Source organism: Dermacentor silvarum, chromosome 1 (assembly GCF_013339745.2).
Source record: "Dermacentor silvarum isolate Dsil-2018 chromosome 1, BIME_Dsil_1.4, whole genome shotgun sequence".
Classification (NCBI taxonomy): Eukaryota; Metazoa; Arthropoda; class Arachnida; order Ixodida; family Ixodidae; genus Dermacentor; species Dermacentor silvarum.
This window is the reverse complement of record NC_051154.1, coordinates 343911334-343931031: the sequence shown is the minus strand read 5'-3', so window position 1 is coordinate 343931031 and position 19698 is coordinate 343911334. Positions and strand designations below refer to the sequence as shown.

The following is a 19698-nucleotide window of genomic DNA, read 5'->3' as shown; positions in this document are numbered from 1 at the left end:
TCGGGATTTAGTGCCTAAAGTGTGCAACCTCGCGAAAAAAACGAGCCATTGCTCAGTAAATCGATTTTTAAAAAATGCTTCCCATAGAGTTACGCCAACCGCATCGCCCCAGGGTCGGCTTCGCCGCAGTAGTCGATGTCCCAGATTGCTGGACTTGTAAGGTATACTGTCTTGCCCTGTAGTTAAGTACCGAATACCATGAGGTGTTAACGGTAATTCTTTTTTAATAGTTCTTTGCATAATGTCCCAGAAGAAGACCGCACTCCAACAATCTAAAAACACGTGTTCTATAGATTCCGGTTTCTTGCAAAGTAAACAGTTAGTACTCCATGGTAAATACTCCCCTTTTTCTTCTAGCCATGTTTTTACAACATTGTGCATGATAGAAACATACATCTCAGCCATACAGCCACGCTTCCAAGTGTTGCATTGATGCAAAACCATATGATTGCGTTCGAGCGCCCTCGGCGAAAGAAACCACCTAGAAACGCGGTACGCGCGTGCGGCGCAACGTGGCGCCAGCGGTCAAACGCTGTATCTACTAGCAATTGGAGTGTTGCAACCGGGAGAGGGCAAAGTGCATTTCTCCCGTGTCCGCCCGGCTCCCGCTGCGCGCGCTGTGCGCGCAAGAGATGTCCGCCCGGCTCCCGCCGAGTGCGCAAGCGATGGTGAGCGCCCGCGGGAGAAGGTGGCAGCGTGTGCTCCCCACAATCAACAGGCGAGGTTGTTATTGACCCTTTTCGCGGTGATCCCATGGGTGCTGCCATGTTTGATCACGTGGTGATGCGTCCATTGCTTGCCTCAACTGCCTCCGTTGCCTCCTTGTTTAAAACGGAAGTGTATGACGCCGGCGCGGCTAAGAAAACGTCTATTTTCGGTGGTATCGTAGACGGTGACTAGGTGGACGACACGAAGCTTTGATCACAGCTTCATAGAACATGCAAAAGCGCTTTCGGAGCTGATTAAGCTATGTCCAAACGGTGCAAGCAGCGTATATGGTGCTTGTTCCAAAAGCGGGGCCAAATATGTATTCCAAGCTATCCAAGCTTTCTGATTATGAATTCATTCAGGATTAGGGTGTTTTGCTCTTTGTTCTTTATTCGGCAAATATTTTGAAGCAGTGGCTTGTCAGTTTCTGACTCAGTGAAGTTCCTCGGTGCGGCCACTGTCTGATTATTTTCTGCCTATTCGCTCGCGGGTGTGCTCAGTTCCGATATATTTGTTCTTGCTGCGCACAAGACTTGAAACGTAGGTGTTTTGTACATTGGGTTCATTGTAGCAAATATATATTACAGTTAGTAACTCGCTTGCTCTTGTGGACCGTCACGAAACATTCAGCTTCGACCATTCGTGCGCCATAGGTGTAGTCCGTCATTTATTGTGCGTATACAGTGAACATATATTCAAGTGTGCGCTCATTCACTTATTATTGATAGGTTGGCGATAGAGTGGGCGTAAGTTGTCCTGACATTTGGGACAGATGTGTATAGATAACGTGCGCGAAACAATTACTATGACAGGAAGCGGCGCTATAGTATACTCCCTTTGTCATTATTTAACGAGTGGTACGCACTCTTGCCGACGCTCTGGGCTGAAGGCCTTCCTTTGAAGGTTAGCGATACAATGCTGGTGGATGAGCAAATTTCTGTATCCTCGAGGAAAGCCGTACATCTCGAAGTGCCGGTAGCACGTTCGGACAGGTGCAGCAGCGGTCCGCGAACTTGGCCACACAGATTCATTCTATTTCTTAACATGCCAGTCACTATTTTTGCAGCCAACTACTGCACACGTCTTCAATCCACATGATTCAATCTAGCATGATTGGAGCACAGTGTGTTAGCGAAAACTCAGTTGCATTTCCGGCAGCTGAACGCACAGAAGCAAGGCAGAAGCGGAAATGGTTTCGTATGCGTTCGCGGTCGCTGAGGAGAGGTATGGCGCGCCGCCGTGAGCGCCATCTCGTTTCTCTAAAACAAACTGCTCCGCGAAAAGGGTCAATAACCCGGTTGATCAAAGAGCGCCTGCGTGTCGTGAGAGAAGGCTCGGTTGTGGAGCAGTAGCGAATGTGGTTCCTTATTATTGACGAAATGTAAATACAAGAAAAAGTTAATGATCGTCAAGTGGACAAAATGTTTGACCTCGTCGACATGGGACCTGGCTCAGAGCAAGATGCAATGGCAGCACCTCGGGTTGCAAACCGTCTTCTGTGCTTTACCCTCAGAGGACTTTTAACCCTTTATGTAAAACCTGTTGGCTATGAGCTCGAAATTGCTCCAATTGGCTTTTTGGCTGGCTACCTGGCTCGTGACTGTGATGAAAAGGTATGAACTCGGATGTTTTAAAGGCTACGCGATCTGAAAGAATTGGTTCGTTGAACGATGTGAGCTGCAATTGGCATCCTTAGTATTTTTTTATTTTGCATTGTCAGAGACATTTGTTAAGCAAAACAGAAACAATTTTTGTTCTAGTGAAAAAACACACCTTCATAGCTCATTGCTCGATCTTACGAAAGTAGTGCCGCTCAATGCAATGAACTCCTGCAAGTGTCAAACCCGACGGAGGCAGTTTATGGGTTAACGAAAAACGTGGACAGCGAGCATCTGAAATACCCGGCATCAGAACTCGTCGGCATGTGCCAGCTCACGTGGAACTTTGTCAACAGAGCAATGAAATCAGGGGAGGTGAGAAGGAGCGGAAAGCTACGCACGTTGCTCCTCTCAGCTCTGCTGCCGCACTACACCCGATGTCCCGCCTTGATGTGCGAAGCGAACGATCCGGAGCATTAAAAAAAATCTGAAATGCTTTTGATGAAGTTACCTTTGCTCTGCAATTGAACTGGCATGGTCAATGCAACGGTTGAGCGTGTTTTAAAGCTGGTGCAAAAACCACTATCAAGAAAAGTGTCGACACTGTGACGCGAGTCATGGGCTTGATGTGAAGACGTGTGCAGTGCAAAAGACAAAGAAGAAACACGGGCAGGGAAGAGCGCAAACTTGACATTCAATAAATTCACTTGGTGTCGTTTGTCCGTATTTCATATTCACTGTTGGAATTCTGTGTGGAATGAAAGTTATCTTGCGGAAAAATTTATTTGAGGTGACGCGAATTCACTTCTGCGTGATGGTCGCACACACATGAGGAGCATTAGTTTGTGGCTGTGGTACGGGATATTTCATGATATCTACTATGAACGGGTTTAGAGACAGCTGCAGGAAAGAATAAGTTTTCGCTCATGCATATTTGATGTTAAGTAAGCAGCAGGCAACTGTAATTTCTGAAGTGATTTTTTTATCTGATTGTAAAATTTTTTATTAAACCTGAATGGTCAAATATATTAAAACAGAAATGGAGAATTTTGATCTGTTAGGAAGGTGGAACACCTCTAGAACCGCTAGCTGAGATTCTATTGGATACCGGGAAAACATGCCCGTGATTAGTAATTTGAATAGAGATCGGTGCGCGAAGTCGCTTCTCGGGCATACAGGGCAAGCCCAAAAATTCCCAAACGGCTGCAGCTGTCATTACGCAAGAGTCGTAATGAACCATTGTGTACTTTAGGTGGTTTTTAAAAGAATATTTTGCGCGTGGCGCAACGACGCACGCGCTCGACGTAGCGCGCTGCGCATTTCATCTCACGCGCTCTCGCAACTTCTGTCCCCCTCCGGTGGCGCCACGGCGGTTGCACGGAAAACTGAGCCCTCTCACGCCGTTTTCAGAGCGCGCGGCAGGCCGCACCATGGGCGCTTGCATCCAGCGGCCGTGGTCTGCTAAACGAGAACCAATGGGAGCTATTGACCCTTTTCGCGGAGCAGTTTGCTCTAGAGGAACGAGATATGGCGCTTTTGGGCGGCGCGCCATACGTTGCCTCAGCGAATGCGCACGAATACGAAACCATTACTGCTTCTGCCGCCTTGCTACTGTGCGATCAGCTGTCGGCAATGCAACTGAGTGTTCGCTAATGCACTGTACCCAATCCATGCTGCAAAATGTGCAACTATAAAGGGAAGACGTGTGCGGTAGTTAGCTGCAAAAAATAGTGATTCGCATATTAAGGAATGGAATCAACCTGTGTCGCCACTGGTACATAAGGACCTGCCTGTGTTGTCGGCTCTTCGCGATGCACGGCTTTCCTCAAGGATAAAAAAAGAGTCATCCGCCAGCGTTGTATAGCTAACCTCCAAAGAAAGGACTTCTCCGGAAGGTCGGTACTTAAGAGTGAGACCACTCGTTACAAAAACAAGTAGCGCCACATACTACAATAGTAAGTTTCTCGCAAGTTATCTACACATATCAACCATTACTCGCATGCAAACTTACACCCACCATATCGCCAATGTATCACTAATATGTAAATGAGTGCACACTTGAATCAATGTACCGACCGAAGCAGGATTAAAAATTAATTAAATAATGGGGTTTTACGTGCCAAAACCACGATCAGATTTTGAGGCATGCCGTAGAGGGGACTGGCAGGCAGGCAATGAACTTTATTTTAGGTCCTGAGGAGCGACTCCGATAACCCCTTAGGGGGGAGAAGCCACCGCGGGCCGCTCCCACGTCGTGACGGGCAGGCCGTGCCTGACCGCCGCGTCGCGGGCCCTCTGGACAGCCCGTAGCTGAGCGGTGAGGTCGGAGCTCTTGAGCGCCTCCACCCACTCTTCTTCCGTGGTGAGATTATCGTCGTCCCGTAACGAGGGACACCGCCGTAGTGGGGGACTCCGGAAATTTGGACCGCCTGGGGTTCCTTAACGTGCACCTAAATCTAAGTACACGGGTGTTTTCGCATTTCGCCCCCATCGAAATGCGGCTGCCGTGGCCGGGATTCAATCCCTCGACATCGTACTCAGCAGCCCAACAACATAGCCACTGAGCAACCACGCCGGGTAGCGTATTTGGAATATCCAGTAGGTACAACGCATGGCAACCGCAGAGCCGCGCTATTGGCTTACACGCCTGCGGGACGCTGTGATGTCACTTCCAGCAACGGCACCAATTAGCGACTACTCTCGTTCTCGGTGCTTTATCGCGTGGCTCTTCTTCCGCAGCGCCACGGCTGTGCCACGGCCGCTCGATCGAGAGCCCGTGGCTGTGCCAACGTGTTGTGTTCGGACTGATTGGACTGTTTTGCTCCAAGTGTGTTGTTTTTAACCGCTGTACGGACGTGTTCTGCGGCTAGTGTCACGCCCGACTTTTTCTTGTATTTCTTTCCTCCGGCTGTACGTACGTGAATATTTGGACTGCTTTTTTTTTCTGGCTCTCTCCAAGTGTCTTGTCTTTAACGGCTGTACGCACGTGTTCTGCGGCTAGTGCTAGGCCTGAATTTTTTTTTCTCCGGCTGTGCGCACGTGCGATATTCGGACTGTTTATGCCATTGGCTGCCGGCTGTGGGGACGCCGCCGCAGTGTCAAGCCTAGCAAAGTGCTCTCATCACCAGCGCCCTTCGCGTCTCTTGTTGTGTGTCGTGGCTGGGCTTCGCGCTTCGACGCCTTGGCGTTTTCTAGAGCGAGACTTTCCGTTGCAACCACCAAAGTGCCCTCGGGCCCTGCCGACTGATATAATCGAGACCTACGCCGGTGCAGGAGCTTACGCTGCGAAGATTGATGCGTGAAATCCATGCCGACAAGATCGGAACCTGTGTGATATGTCGTATTCCACCACTACTACTAATGACAAGTAGCGCGATGCCCTCCAAGTGAAGCAAAGCACCCTTACGATTATCCTGCAGCTTACGTCCTATCAGTGCAATTAGACATCGACACGGCATCAAAGCACTGGATATTATTTTAACCTCTAGGTGCGTTTCCACGAAACGTAATAAACAGTCTTTCAAAGAGCCCATTTTGTTTGGATGTTACAAAGTTCTCTCAATAAATGTTGCAGGCATGTGCCAATTTCTTCACTTTGCAAAGAACTTGCGGGTTTTATTTTGTTTTTCTGGTTTTCTTCATGTCCCGATATCCTTAATGTAAGGTGGAGTTGTTTCAGATGCACAATGTCAGTTTTATGACGTAAGTGGTGGGCATGTTAAATATTGTATAAAAAGTGCTTTGCAAAAAGAAGTTCCCATTATTCTACAACGGGGCTAAAATTGTTAAAGGCAAAGAACTGTCATTAATAGCATTGGAAATGGTGCACGCTAAAAACTGTAATTTAAGAGCACTGCTTTGGGTGAATTTCTGAAGCACAGCAATTCGAAATAGTGGACACTGAGAGGGGACACTGTTTTTCAATATACTGGCTGACACTGCATTATCGGAACACTTGGGTAGACAATAAGTGTCATCATCAATAAAGCACCGCTTCTAAATGATTTGGTCTCCATCCTTATTCATAACGTTCCATGTATAGGTTACTTCTGGCCTTCCGATTTTTCAGAGGGTATATATTGTTGCAATTAGACAATGTTTTCTGCGACATCACGTCAGCACCAAGCAGGAGAGGGAAACATTTAATTTGTTGGGATACATTACCATATCTAAAAAGCTGTGTGCAAGTCACACCGCAAGAAGGACACAACAAGGGCATACAGTTTTCAATTTATACAGTTTTCGCTTTGGACAATATACACACAAGGAGTTAGGAGCACAGAATTATTGGGCATGAATTAGAAATCAGTCTTGGAGAATAGAATCCATCGAGAAGCGTCATCGTCATGCGTAATGTTGGAACGAAAGACTTCAACAACAGCGCATGAATTGACGTGGTCTTTCGCGCATTCCATCACGAGGTGCGTCGACGTCCGACAATCGGTGTCCGCAGCGGCCATAGCCGCCAACCGCGTTGGCACAGCCGGTTGTGCAAAACACTACGGAGGGAGAGAGAGAGAGGAGTCAGTCGGAACACTAGCCGCAAAACACGGGCGTACAGCTATAGACGAGGCAACCTAAAGTTTGCCCGCGCGGCACGGGCGCCGCCCACTTCCCTGGCGGAAGGATATAAGTGTCGAAGGTCACCGCCGGGCCAGCGCGCGCCTGTGTTCTCTACGGCGCGAGCGACCGCGTGCGTTGTTTTCGTGACCGCGAGCGCGACCTCCTCAACCAGGAAAGGTGGCACGCAATACTGCTGTGTTGTTGATTGCCACAAGATCCTCGGAAAGTCGAAAGCCGCCCGTGAAGTTCTACAGAATTCCGGAGAGGTGGTTCGAGGAGGACAGACGACAAGCGTGGATAACTGCAGTGCGCCGAGTCAAGTAAGTCACGTACTTTCGCATTCGCGTGCAATGTCACGGCTGCTCGATAAACACGCAATAATAATGTGCCTGTATTTAGTGCATGGCCGTTTGTTTAGACGTGCCGCGTAGTTGAATCGTACAGTGAAATCCGCCGGGTTAGCATAGCGGTAAATGCATACGTGTAGCGCCGCTAAGCTCGACGACGCGAGCACGATTCCCGGCCACGGCGGCCGCATTTCGATGGGGGCAAAATGCAAGAATACAGTTCTTGCCATGTACTTTGATTTTTGTGCAGGTTAAAGAACCCCCGGTGGTCAAATTTATACCTGAGATCCTCCATTACAGCGTGCCTCATAATGATATTCTGCTTTTGGCACGTAAAACCTACGAATTTCATTGATTGTACTGTTCGTTCACTCGCGATCGGCAAAGACTGGCTCAAGATAATTATATCCTTTGTCCAAACGCTGCAACTTAAATTACTAGTTGTACAGGCAACAAATAGGGCCGCACGTTACTTGTCTTTTGTGTGGTGGCAATCTGTATTTAATGCAAGCTGCGGTCATCGCATGCGTCGGTAAGCGGCAGATCGCAAAGCAGCTGCCCGAGACGCGCGCGTTATGTTTGTTGCTTGACCATGCTTTCTGTGTTCATAATATCCAAGCATGTTTTAAAGTAATTGCCACCTTGCACATTCTTCCTGCTTCACTCTTCCCGCCAAGAATCTTCGTTTCGTGTAGTAGCCGGCCATCGGTGTGAGCTTACTTTTGCTGCGGCGGGGCATTCGCCCGACAAGAAACTAGATTTGCTTTGGTGAGGCATGTATCGCTAATTATTGCGCTCGTGCTGCTGGTCCCAAGGTAATCACTGGTTACCGTGACCTGGTTTCATTTCGCGGAGCAGCTTCTACGAGTGATTTCTCATGACCAGTGAAAAGATACCTTGCTCAATAATGCAATGAGTTGCCATGACTCTAGCATTGAATAAGGCATGATATACATTAAATATTTATACAGCATGATATAAGGCATTATACACATATGTAGTACTTACATCGTTAATTAATTTTATTGGCTTATTGGTGCCTAATGCATGTGTTCTTTCTGTTACGACAGTGCTGATTCCACTCCCTGGGAGCCAAATTGAGAGCAGCCGTGTGTGCGCGCCCAGCGACCAACGAAACCAACCGCAATCGTCACCGTCTCTGCACATCTCTGCAAGCATGCATGACCGCTTTGTGACTGCACCATAGAGAAATAAAAGTGACTGAATGACTGAACTCGGTGTGTACCTCTAACTCGATGTCGTATACAATCTTGTTGGACACCTCCGACACGCACTTGGCTTTCACTGTCACATCGCCGCCCACAATTTTTCAACACCACACACGTGTGGAAGCAGACGCTCCCCTTTCTTGAGGTTGCCGCCACGAAAAAAACTGTTGGCGTCGGCAACCGTCTTGAAATCGCACTGCCGTCTTTGCATCGCTGTTCAGCAAGCAGGCGATCTGCCGCCGTCGAAAACGGAGCGCCGTGAGCACGAGCAGCGGAGGAAAGCGCGGGCGAAACAATGTAAACAAAGCGGAGACTGCACCGCGGAGCGACCGCGCTGCTTGAAATTTCCACATTGGGGGCGCTGTCAGGAGGCGCAGCAGCGCCTTCAGGCGATCGTTTTCTCGTCTATTAGAGAGTTTTAGTTTCACGTACGTGGAAGAGTTCGCGTACGTGGAGCTCCTACGTGACTGAAATGCGCATGCGCAGAACGTGGAGGCCGCCCGCGCGTCTTGCGGACGCGCGTGAAAACTTCGCGCTTGCGTTGCGTGCTCTACGTACGTGGCGGTCCGATAGGGCGCTCTCGCGAGTTACGAAACTATCGAGAGACAGCAGGTTTAAAGATGGCGGCAGACCAAGCGAACGCTCCGAGCAGTGATAGAGTGTACTAGAATATGGTCTAGTACACTCTAGCAGTGCTCCGCGCCTAAGATTTTCAAAAAGTGACGACTTAGACCTACTTCGTGATGTTCGAGACTGCAACCCATTCGAAGACATGATGCGGTATCCAATGAGATGGACTGAAATCGCCGTGCAGCTGTCGGCGGCCAGGGGAAAAGTGTTCAGTGCTCGAACTGTGCACGATCGCACAGACCTCCTGCTCACGCAGTACGCTGACAAGGACAGCAAAAGCCTCCGCCGGTAAATAACCTTGCTGCTTTAGTTGTGTGTAGCGCAAATAGATAGACGGTAAAGGTCAGTATATTTTTCGCAATTGCACGAATACGCAGGTCAGGAACTGAAGAGGAGTATGAAGAGCAAGATAAGCTGCTCCAAGAACTTCTCGACATGGCAAGAGAAAACCGCTACAGATATCGACGAATCCGAAAAACTTGTGGCAAACAGAGCTCTTCACGTGTAGAAACTGCACGGCTTTCCAAGTTGGCGGCCTGCCGTTCCAGAGACGCTGCAGCTGCAGCCTACGCTGTGACATCGAGCAGCAGCAACAGCAGCGGTATCAACCTGGGTAATGCACGAAAATACGTGCTTGTAGCCTATGACTGCTGCCGATCAAACCACAAATTAACCATTGCCCTTCACTATAATTTTATACGCCTGATACGTTTCCCTGTTCTTAACGTGACTTCTCTTGCATGTTTCAAAAAATTATTTTACTTGCTATTCGCACGACTGCAGGCACTGACAATGTGACACCGTCGCTGTTGTTTAATCATATGATCACTGGCAAAGGCGACACTGCAATTGTTCTGGACGAGCAGCAACAGCAAGTCCCGATGCCCGCGCCCATCATCTGTGAGGAGCTCTCTGATGTAGCAGCCAGCCCTTCCCCGTCGTCACCAGCGGGTTCGGCCATCTTAGGGAACACTCGCAACACCCAGGAGCTGCAAGTGGCACGAAACGAGCCTGTGCGGAACTACGGTAAACACTGTTTTTGTATAAGCCACCAAATGTAAGCATAGCTTTTTTAGAGGCGCTCACTATTCGCTAAGGTATGTGCTTTAACATGAACGGTTATTATCTGAAAGCTTTGTTGTATAATGTATAATGCACTTATTAAATATTTTTATTGTACAGGAAAACGAACCCAAGGTGGAAAGCAGGAAACGGCAGACTTCCAGTTTTTAGAGAAGAGGATGAAGCATGACGAATTTATGAAAGAAAAAGACTTCATCATAGAGTCCAGACGCCTAAAATTAGAAGAGGATCGCCTTGCCTGGGAGAAAGAAAAAGCTCTCATCGAGTCTGAGTTAAGAGGGGAAGAAATAAAGCTAAAGGCTGAACAGCTGGCCGAGGAAAGGCGTGAACGAGCGGAAGAACGCCGCATGGCAGCAGCTCAACAGCAAGCATTCCTAAGCATGCTGAAGAACATTGTCACAAAGGTTAATAAATGAATTAAGTCTGCAAATTTGGCTAGTTCGTGGTAGCGTGGCTCATGGTTGTGAATAAAGCTAACACAAGGGACAAAGAAACTGTCATTAGTTTCGTTTTTGTCTCTTGTGTTAGCGCTGTGTTTTATTCACTACCATTAATAAACGAAGCGTGCACTGCTGTGTTGAAAAACGCTTTAATAGTCACAGCAAACGTGGGAAAACTGAATAAGCTGTTGCGCACCCACAAACTCTGGCGTGGAATATTTATCGAGCTCGAACACAACGGTTAAGTTGTTTTGAATAGTATGTTGCAGTTTTGCCACCGGGCAGCGATACTAAGATGCTAGTTCTTCACTGCAAGGGCCTCAGGTACTCCTGCAATGAAGGTGGATGTAATCCAAAGTACAGCGACACTTGGCTGCCATAAAAACATGTGTGACAGTTTGCTAGGATAGTGCTGCATATATACATTTCAGCAACCTGCTGCTTGAGGAGTTCTTGTTTTTTTTCTGAAGTCCAGAAAGGCAAATTCGCTAATAATCTTTGCGAAACCCCACTCGACTGCTTGCCGAACACGGCTCATGCCTTTGTTGAATAACAGCTGAGTGTATGTTTGGGAGGAGCGACTGTAGGGCTTCATGATAAGTGGTTTCAGGGGATACGCCGGGTCGCCATATATCACAAAATTGTGATTTTGCACCAGCCTCTCCAACTTCGACTAAAGGCCACTGGATCGGAGTATTCCTGCATAAAAAAAAACACACTGTACAAGCATAAAATAATCTGACTAGCGTGACTTAGTGTATGATAGCAATGCAACAAGCAACACTAGGTTTTGCCCTTATCAAATGGAGGTAACATGTTTTCGTGCACTTGACACATTCACTTCAGTGAGTGCGGAATTTTGAGAAAAAGACCTACCCGCATCATGTCGTCCTCCAGGATATGGACCGTCGACTTGGCACACTATGCCGTTTGGACACATAAGCGACTGATACTTTAAACAATGAACACGCTTGTGGCCAGAAAAATATGCTCGTTGATTCCATTTTGGGCGACAGATTGGGCGAGCCGTCCCGTCAATGAATGCCCAGCAATTGGGTAGCGGTGCGCCTTTGTTTTGGACAGCCTGCGATATAAAATAAATGTATTACAACAAATCCTTAGTAATGTTTCTCGTAATAAAAAACAGATGCGTTATGTGCACTGGATGGCGAAAAGACTTGTGCATGCACAAAGTATGCGATATGAGGCGACTAGCTATTACTTTGTCAACACCGTTTTTACAAGAGGCCTCGTCATTCTGAAGACGGACAAATTAATGACATAAACAAAAATCATCGTCAGACTGAGTACCCTCCCCCTTATTTTGTTATGGTCTCGTTCATGTGGTTGCAGAAGTATTTTTGCACATGGTGTTTCTTCGGTGGCACATCTTCCTGTAACTTCATGCACATGCCTATAAAGGGTTGCTATAGTGCAATCAGATTACCTATTACAAGTATTGACTAAAGATGTACACATTATCCCAGCCTCTCAGGAGCAAGTTGTAGCTGTATACGATGGGCGAAGCTAAGTGCAAGTTGCAATCTTTGGCAGAAGTGCTAACTGCGCTGCTGTTCGCATACACTTATAAGGCTTTCTATAACTCATGAATATAAACGCGACACTGTCACTATAAAAATTTACGATGGTATAATATGCGTGGAACTGCCCATATGACCAATGTAATTACGATCGTGGTTGCAACGCTTAAATGTATAGCTTGATTTAAAAGAAAACCAGAAAATTAAGTGAAATGGAGGGCCACTTTAATTAACACGAACGTATCCCGGCCTAATTTTCCGATACCGTGAGAATTGCAACTGATGAAACTCGGTCGCCCTCTTACACATGTATATTAAATATAAAGTTGGATTACCTTTGCAAAGTCTTCAAGGCATGTAATAGATAGCCAGTCGTGGTGGTTGCAGTCGGTCATAACATGGCCAAACACACCTGTGATGTGCCTGATCACTTTGGAAGCTACACTCGACATTGCTCAAGAGTGCCTACCGAAAATCGGTTCGAGGTCGCACCAGTTATTCGGGTAAGCAAGTCGTCGTAGAGTGATGCACAAAGCCTCTCGACCAGACACATTCACGTTTTGTGCACTTCTCACTGACTCCGGTAGCAGCAGCGCAGACAGTAGCTCGTCAAAGTCCACCTTCTCAAACCTGAATTGCTGCCGGAAAAGTCCAGCTTCTATTCTTGTTGTGTCAAGAAGTCCATTGAGCCAACGGTAGAGCAGCAGCTCTGACTCTCTGTTCCGCCTCATCAGATCCTCCACGTCGTCTAGCGAGCCACTTAAACAGTGTCGCTCTGTCTCCGTCATGAGGAGGTCGTCAATTTCTGTCCAAGAGAGCATTGACAACAAACGCGGGTCACTAAGTACGCTGCGAGGCATTTTGCTGCTCCAAAGTACGCGGCGACCATGCCACAAATACAAACTGCGCAATTCGCCTTGCAACTGCAACAAAAGCACACTTCTGACTCCGACTCGGCTTGGACTTATTTGGCTGTAGTAGTGTCTTCGTCTGCCACCAGGGAGCCAGAAAAAGCACGCGGAAGCACCCATGGTATGTATGCGAGAGCTCCACGCAGGGACTTCTGGTGCTGCTTCTGCGTACGTGAAACTATAAACGTAGCGGACGCGTGCTGCGTAACGTACGCAGAGTTCTCACTTTTGCGTACGCAAAGCACCCACGTACGTGAAACTAAAACTCTCTATTAAAAAAAGTACTTGGAGAGGGGAAAAAAACAACTGTCCAAACATCACGCGTGCGCACTGCCGGGAGAAAAAAATGTCACAGTTTCGCCCTAACGGCGAAGCAATGAATGCGATAGCAACACAGCAATGTCATACGAAGTAAGGTGAGCGGCTTTGGTAACAATATGAATTGTAGTAAACATGAGCTGATTAAGTAAGCAGGTGTGCTGCGGCGTAAGTAGACCGACATGAAGAGAGACTCGATGACCACGAGAAGGCGCGTGTGAAACGGTGGTGTTGATGAGAAGCGCTTCCCGTGGGCAGCGCGCGTGCGAAGGGACACACCTGTAGCGCTGCACTGCCGATCCGGGCAGCATTACATGTGTAGCGTGCGTTGGAAATGTGACCCGACTATTACTAACTGAATGAACAAGCGTGGTGTGAGCGCGCACAAACAAACATGAAGAGATCACACTGAATGACTGCAGACAACGACTGTCAAAACGCTGGCAGCAAGCATACGCCGCTGCGGGCGAAGGTACGTGCGGTCTATCGCTTCAACAGGAACTGAGCCGCGAATGGACGGCTCATAAAGGTCAGAGCCGTGTGGAGATAAGAGACGGTGCGGCGAGCGACGAGCGCGGTTGTTGGCAAAAGAAAAGTGCGCCCCCCCCCCCCGCCCCCGCTTCCTCCGGCGCTTGCTTCCCGCTTCCTTGCTTGCGCGCGGGAGAGATAAGAGACCGTGCGGCCGAGCGACGAGCGCGGTTGTTGGCACAGTAAAAGTGCCCCCCCCCCCCCCCCCCCCGCTCCCTCCGGCGCTGGCTTCCCGCTTCGTTGCTTGCGCGTGGGGGATTGAGTGCGTGCGTCCCAGCACGCGTCCGTACAGCGGTTAAAAACAAAACACTTGGAGAAAAACAGTCCGATCAGTCCGAACACAACAAGCCACGGCCTCTCGATCGAGCGGCCGTGGCACAGCCGTGGCGCTGGGGAAGAAGCGCCAGGCGATTAAGCACCGAGAACGAGAGTATTCGCTTGGCGCCGTTGCTAGGAGTGACATCACAGCTTCCCGCAGGCGTGTAACCCAATAGCGCGGCTCTGCGGTTGCCATGAGTTGTACCTTCTGGATATTCCAAATACGCCGCCGGCTATGCCGAAGCAGGGGTGACGGCGATTACACCGACAAGACACGAATGTTGGAAGCTGAACGCGTTTCGTGACGGTCCACAGAGTAAGCGAGGGACTAGCGATAATAGAGACTTTTAGTATTGCGGAAAATTCTTGCGTTAGCTTTAGCGTGTTACGCACGCTAAATCTTTGCGGAACGCTGTTCGATAGAGTTTTAGTATAGCGTAAGACAACGATGCGCCGCTAAGCGCAAAACTATCTAGCTGCGACTAGTCAAAGCAGCAAACTGAGCAGCTCGACAACCAAACTAGCCGTGTGGATCCACGCCAAGCCTTGAAACGAGCCTGCATGTCAAGCGCTCGGGCCGAGGGTGCCGCCATGTTTGCAACGCTAAAAACTTAGCGCTATATTTGAAAAATAGCGGACGCACGCTACCCGCAAAACTGAAATAGCGTTCTGAGCATGCGCAGTCTGACCCCGCTATTTTATAGCGTTTAGCGTGGTGCCATTTCCGCAATACTAATACTGTCTAATATCTCTTTGCTACAAGGTACCGCAAAGTACAGAACACTTACATTCCAAGCTTTGTGCGCAGCAAGGACAAATCTATCGCAGCAGAGCACACCCGTGAGCGATTAGGCTGAAAATAAACAATCACATAGTGGCCGCAGCGAGGAACCTTATACTGAGTCAGAAACATGAAAAGCCGCTGCTTCAAAATGTTTGCCAAATAAAGAACGAAGAGCACACTGATCCTGATATAATACATAAGCGGAAAGTTTGGACAACTTGGAATAAATTTCTCGCCCCGCCTTTAGTACAAGCACCGTATACGCTGCTCGCGCAGTTTGGACAAGGCGTAATGAGCTCTGAAAGCACTCACTTTAAAGGTCTGTTCAGACTGCGGTCGTAACGGTAGCAAAGCACGCATCTGTCATAAAGACCGTACCGCGCGGTAGAAGCGTTTAGATCGTTAACAATGCTGGTCGTTCACATTGTCAGTTGCATACGTTACGCATCTTAAGACCAGCCCATCAAAACGTGAGCTGGTCAGTTGCGTCTCAGTGGATTTCAACATGGCGCCTGTAAACAGACTACGCACACAACTACGCACACAAGCTACTACGCACAGACGTAGTCATGTCCGTTGTTGGGCCGTTGCCCTAACTGGGGAGGCCGGCAGTCGCATCACCGGAAATTTAAAACCGAAACTGCGGGGCTTATTGGCTATACGCCGTAACTGTCGTATCTTTATGAAACGTAAAAGTAGCGGGCCTTCCAACAATTACGCTCGCGTGCGTGACGACTGTTGCGCTCTTAACGCTTCATACGATTGTAGTCTGAATAATTTAGTTGCGCTTTTTGCGTTTGCGCTTCCGTTTCTTGCGAAATATCTGCACATTACGTACGTAGGCTGAACGTACCTTAAATTACATGTCCTCTAAAGCTGTGGCCTAAGCTTCGTGTCGTCCACACAGTCACCATCTGCGATATGCGTCGAAACGGAGGTTTGTTGCGCCACACCAGCGTCACGCGCTTGCATTGTAAACACGGAGGCAACAGAGGTAGCTGAGGCAAGCAATGAACGCGTCACCACGAGATCAAACATGGCAACGCCCACGGGAGCGCCGGGAAAAGGGTCAATAGGAAGATTCACTCCCCGGGCGTGGCTGCCGGCACTTCTTGCGCCACCGGTGGGCGCGGGGGACTCCGAGCTGATTCATTTCTGTATCGAATGAAAGCGAGAGTATTTGTGATGAATTATCACTGCATTCAGTCCATCGTCGATCACCTACTGCTCACCAGCGGCGTGAAATCACCGGCCGTCACGCGGTCCAAGACTGCGTATCACTCGCCGAACACTGTATGTGAGCGACTGTCTAACGTATACTCACCGAACAATTGCGCTCCGTGTGCGAACACAGCGAACACAAAGTCGTCTTCGCGGAAGTGCTTGCTGCAAACACGGGCATGTGAGCTCGGTTCGTTACCCATTCGGAGCTTTATCAGCCATGTGTCGCGCTGTTTCTTATCTTTGGAGTAAAAGTGAAAGCTCACGCCCTGTTCCTTCGCGTACGTACGCACTGCGGCACCAAGTACCATGCCGCCGATAACTTTGAGCGCACTTTCCCAGCTTGTGTAGTGTCTAGGTGTACGCGCACATGAAGTGAGTGAAAAACAACGCTGTTCCAAGGGAAAAACACTAGGAAATCGCGGTCAAAAAACGGGTTCCAATCGTCCGCTTCCCTACGTCATCGCAAGGTGGGATCACGTGATCCAACTTTGCACGTCAAAACGCCTCTCTAGTGGTGGGCCACGCGCCCAATATACTGCTTCTAATACCCTGCGAGGCCTAGAAATGCCCTAATGGCACTCTTAGTTTTCGGCTGAGGGTATGACGAGATAGCCGTCAACTTCACCTCAGAGGGTCTGCGGAGACCATTTCCTACAACGTGCCCTATGTAGTTGAGCTCCTGGCGACCTAGCTGACATTTTTCGCCTTTAATCGTAAGTCCAGCGTCTCTCAGCCTGGAAAACACACTGCTTACATGATCTTCCAAACTATCGAAAAAACACGGCCACGCCATCTAGATAAGGCACAGCAAACTGTTCCATACCGCGCAACACTGCTCATAAGAATGGAGAAGCAATACGGCGCCTTTTTGAGACCGAAGCTCAAAACAGTGGGGGCAAACATCCCGAATGGCGTTACGAATGCGGCGTTCCTCTGAGCTCTTTTGGACAGGGCCACCCGCCAATAACCTCGCACCAAGTCAAGCGTCGAGATATATCTCGCAGCGCTTACCTGTTCTGACTTGTCATCAATATTGGGTATAGCAAATAGTTGATCCCTCGTTACCGCGTTTAACATTCTATAATCAACAACAGGCCGCGGATCTTTTCCAGGAGCTTGCACAATGTTCATAGGGGAAATATTATCGCTCTCTACCTTTTCAATGACGCCCAACTCTAGCATTTTCTTTTCCTCTTGCTCGAGGATGGCCTGTTGTTTAGGCGACATTCGATAGGGTTTCGAGCTAATTGGCGCCATGGCGGTGGGCTCGATGTCGTGAGTCATCAGACTAGTTCTACCCGATCGTACTTGAAATTCTTCTATTAACACGCGGAGGCTTTGCGCCTTCTTGGGATCGAGTGATTTAGGTCGCACTGCGAGCTTCTCTATTTTTTTCTACTGAAAAGCTAACTTTTTCCCCCTCTAACTCTGGAAACTCAAGCGAAAGCTCTTCTGGCATGTTCCGAGTAAGGTTTACAATATCCTCTCGCTCTCGGTAGCGCTTCAAAAGATTTGCGTGGTATATCTTGCAAAGCCTTGTTTTCCCGGGCATCTGCACCATGTAGTTAGTCGCCGATAGTTTCTGTAAAACAACTGCAGAGCCATCCTACTGAATCTCTAGCTTATTTCCTTTCGATGGCGTGAAGAACATGGCCCTATCATTTTGGTTGAATGACCGCTCTTTCGCGTTTCGGTCATAGTAGACCTTCGGCCTATCGCTGCTCATTTTCATTTGCTTCTCAGCCAGTTTCCAAGTATTATTGAGGCGCTCCCACAGGCTCAAAACGTACTCTACGACTGTGGAGTCCTCACTATTTCCTTCCCATACCTCCCTCAACATGAGCAGCGGCGATCTGACATTCCTGCCGTTAACAAGTGCAGCCGGCGTGGATCCCGTCGTCTCGTGTGACGCTGTCCGCAATGCAAATCACGTGGCTGGAAGACAAGCGTCTCATTCTTCTTTTTTTTTGGTCATAACAAAGACCGCTAAGAACGCGTTTCAGTGTGGAATGATACCTCTCGACACTCTTTGACTGTGGGTGGCTCACAGAGCTGTGTATTAATTTAATGCCACAACGCTCGAAGGGGATAGTTGTCAGCGCACTATTGAATAAGGTCCCTTCATGGCTTTGTATTTCTTATGGGACGCCAACACGAGTGAAAACATACAACAAGGCGTCGACAACATTCGCGGATGACACTTCCTTCAGTGGCACTGCCTCTGGGAATTTTGTCGCGGGAAAGTCATGGGGTGCATCTGTGAGGGCGATGCTCCAACTCTATAATGCACTCTTCCTGGGTCTCCTACGCTATAGCTTACCTGTACTGAGTGGGACCGGTAAGACCAACCTCCGTGTCCTCCAGTCTGTGCAAGCTCAAGCTCTGAGAATATGTCTTGGCCTTCCCAGGTGTGCATCCACGGCAGCAACAATAGCCATCGCGCATGATCACCCCATCACTACGTACATTCAAATCGATGCTTTAAGGATGCACATCAGGCACTTCGCCCGACTTCCATCGCATCATCTCGCCTCCCTTCCTGCCACTCGACCTCGTTCAGCGTTTAGCAGGATTATTGCCGCCAGCCATAGAACTTTACCGTCGAACTTCACGCCTGCAGCACGACCATCTCTACCACTGTGGTGCCTGCATCCAATCCAAGCCCTTCTTGTAATTCCCGGTATCAAAAAGAAAACGAATATGTCGTCATTCACCCTCAAACAAACCGTGCTTTCATTCATGCATAAAAAGCACAGAGAACGCACCCACGTTTACACGGACGGTTCTGTCTTCTCCAAAAGTTCAGCTCGAGCAGTGGTAATTCCCGTGAAATCTGTCACCATCCAATTCAAGACGTCTCACATTACATTATCGACGGCTGCAGAACTCGCAGCTATCCGTGCTGCTCTGGAATTTATTGGTCCCAAATCATCACAGTCATGGTCCATCTTTTGTGACTCGAAGGCAGCTCTCCAGTGCCTGCTGTCCCCTTTCAACCACGGACCTAACGCACAATTAGTCGCAGACATCCGACTACTTCACCATCACGCAACCGACAAGGGGCGCAACATCATCTACCAGTGGATACCGGGTAACTGCGGAATTTCAGGAAATCACAGTGCGGATGACGCTGCCCGATCGGCCCACGATGGTGCCCCTATTGTATCGATACCACTGTCGCGAACAGACGCAGCCACAAAACTTCGTTCCCTCGCACGCGAGCTTACGCAGACTGTGTGGAACACCAGTGACTTCAGCAACGCACGCCTCCACAGATTGGATCCATGTCTGCAACTCCGTCTTCCACCAGGGTTACCACGAGCGGAAGCAACACTTCTGTGCCGCCTGTGGCTCGGCGTGGCATTCACGAACGCCTATTCCTTCCGCATTGGAATGGTTGACAGCCCTGCTTGCGGCAACTGTGGCCGCGAGGAGACAATCAAGCACCTACTCTGTCACTGTCCCCGCTAAAATGT

At 48.9% G+C, this 19698-nt stretch overlaps 1 pseudogene; it reads right to left on the bottom strand.

Moving 5' to 3' along the window:
• Positions 1-10733: 10733 nt before the first annotated feature.
• Positions 10734-12870, bottom strand: LOC119444379 (uncharacterized; annotated as a pseudogene).
• Between the last annotated feature and the right edge of the window lie 6828 nt (positions 12871-19698).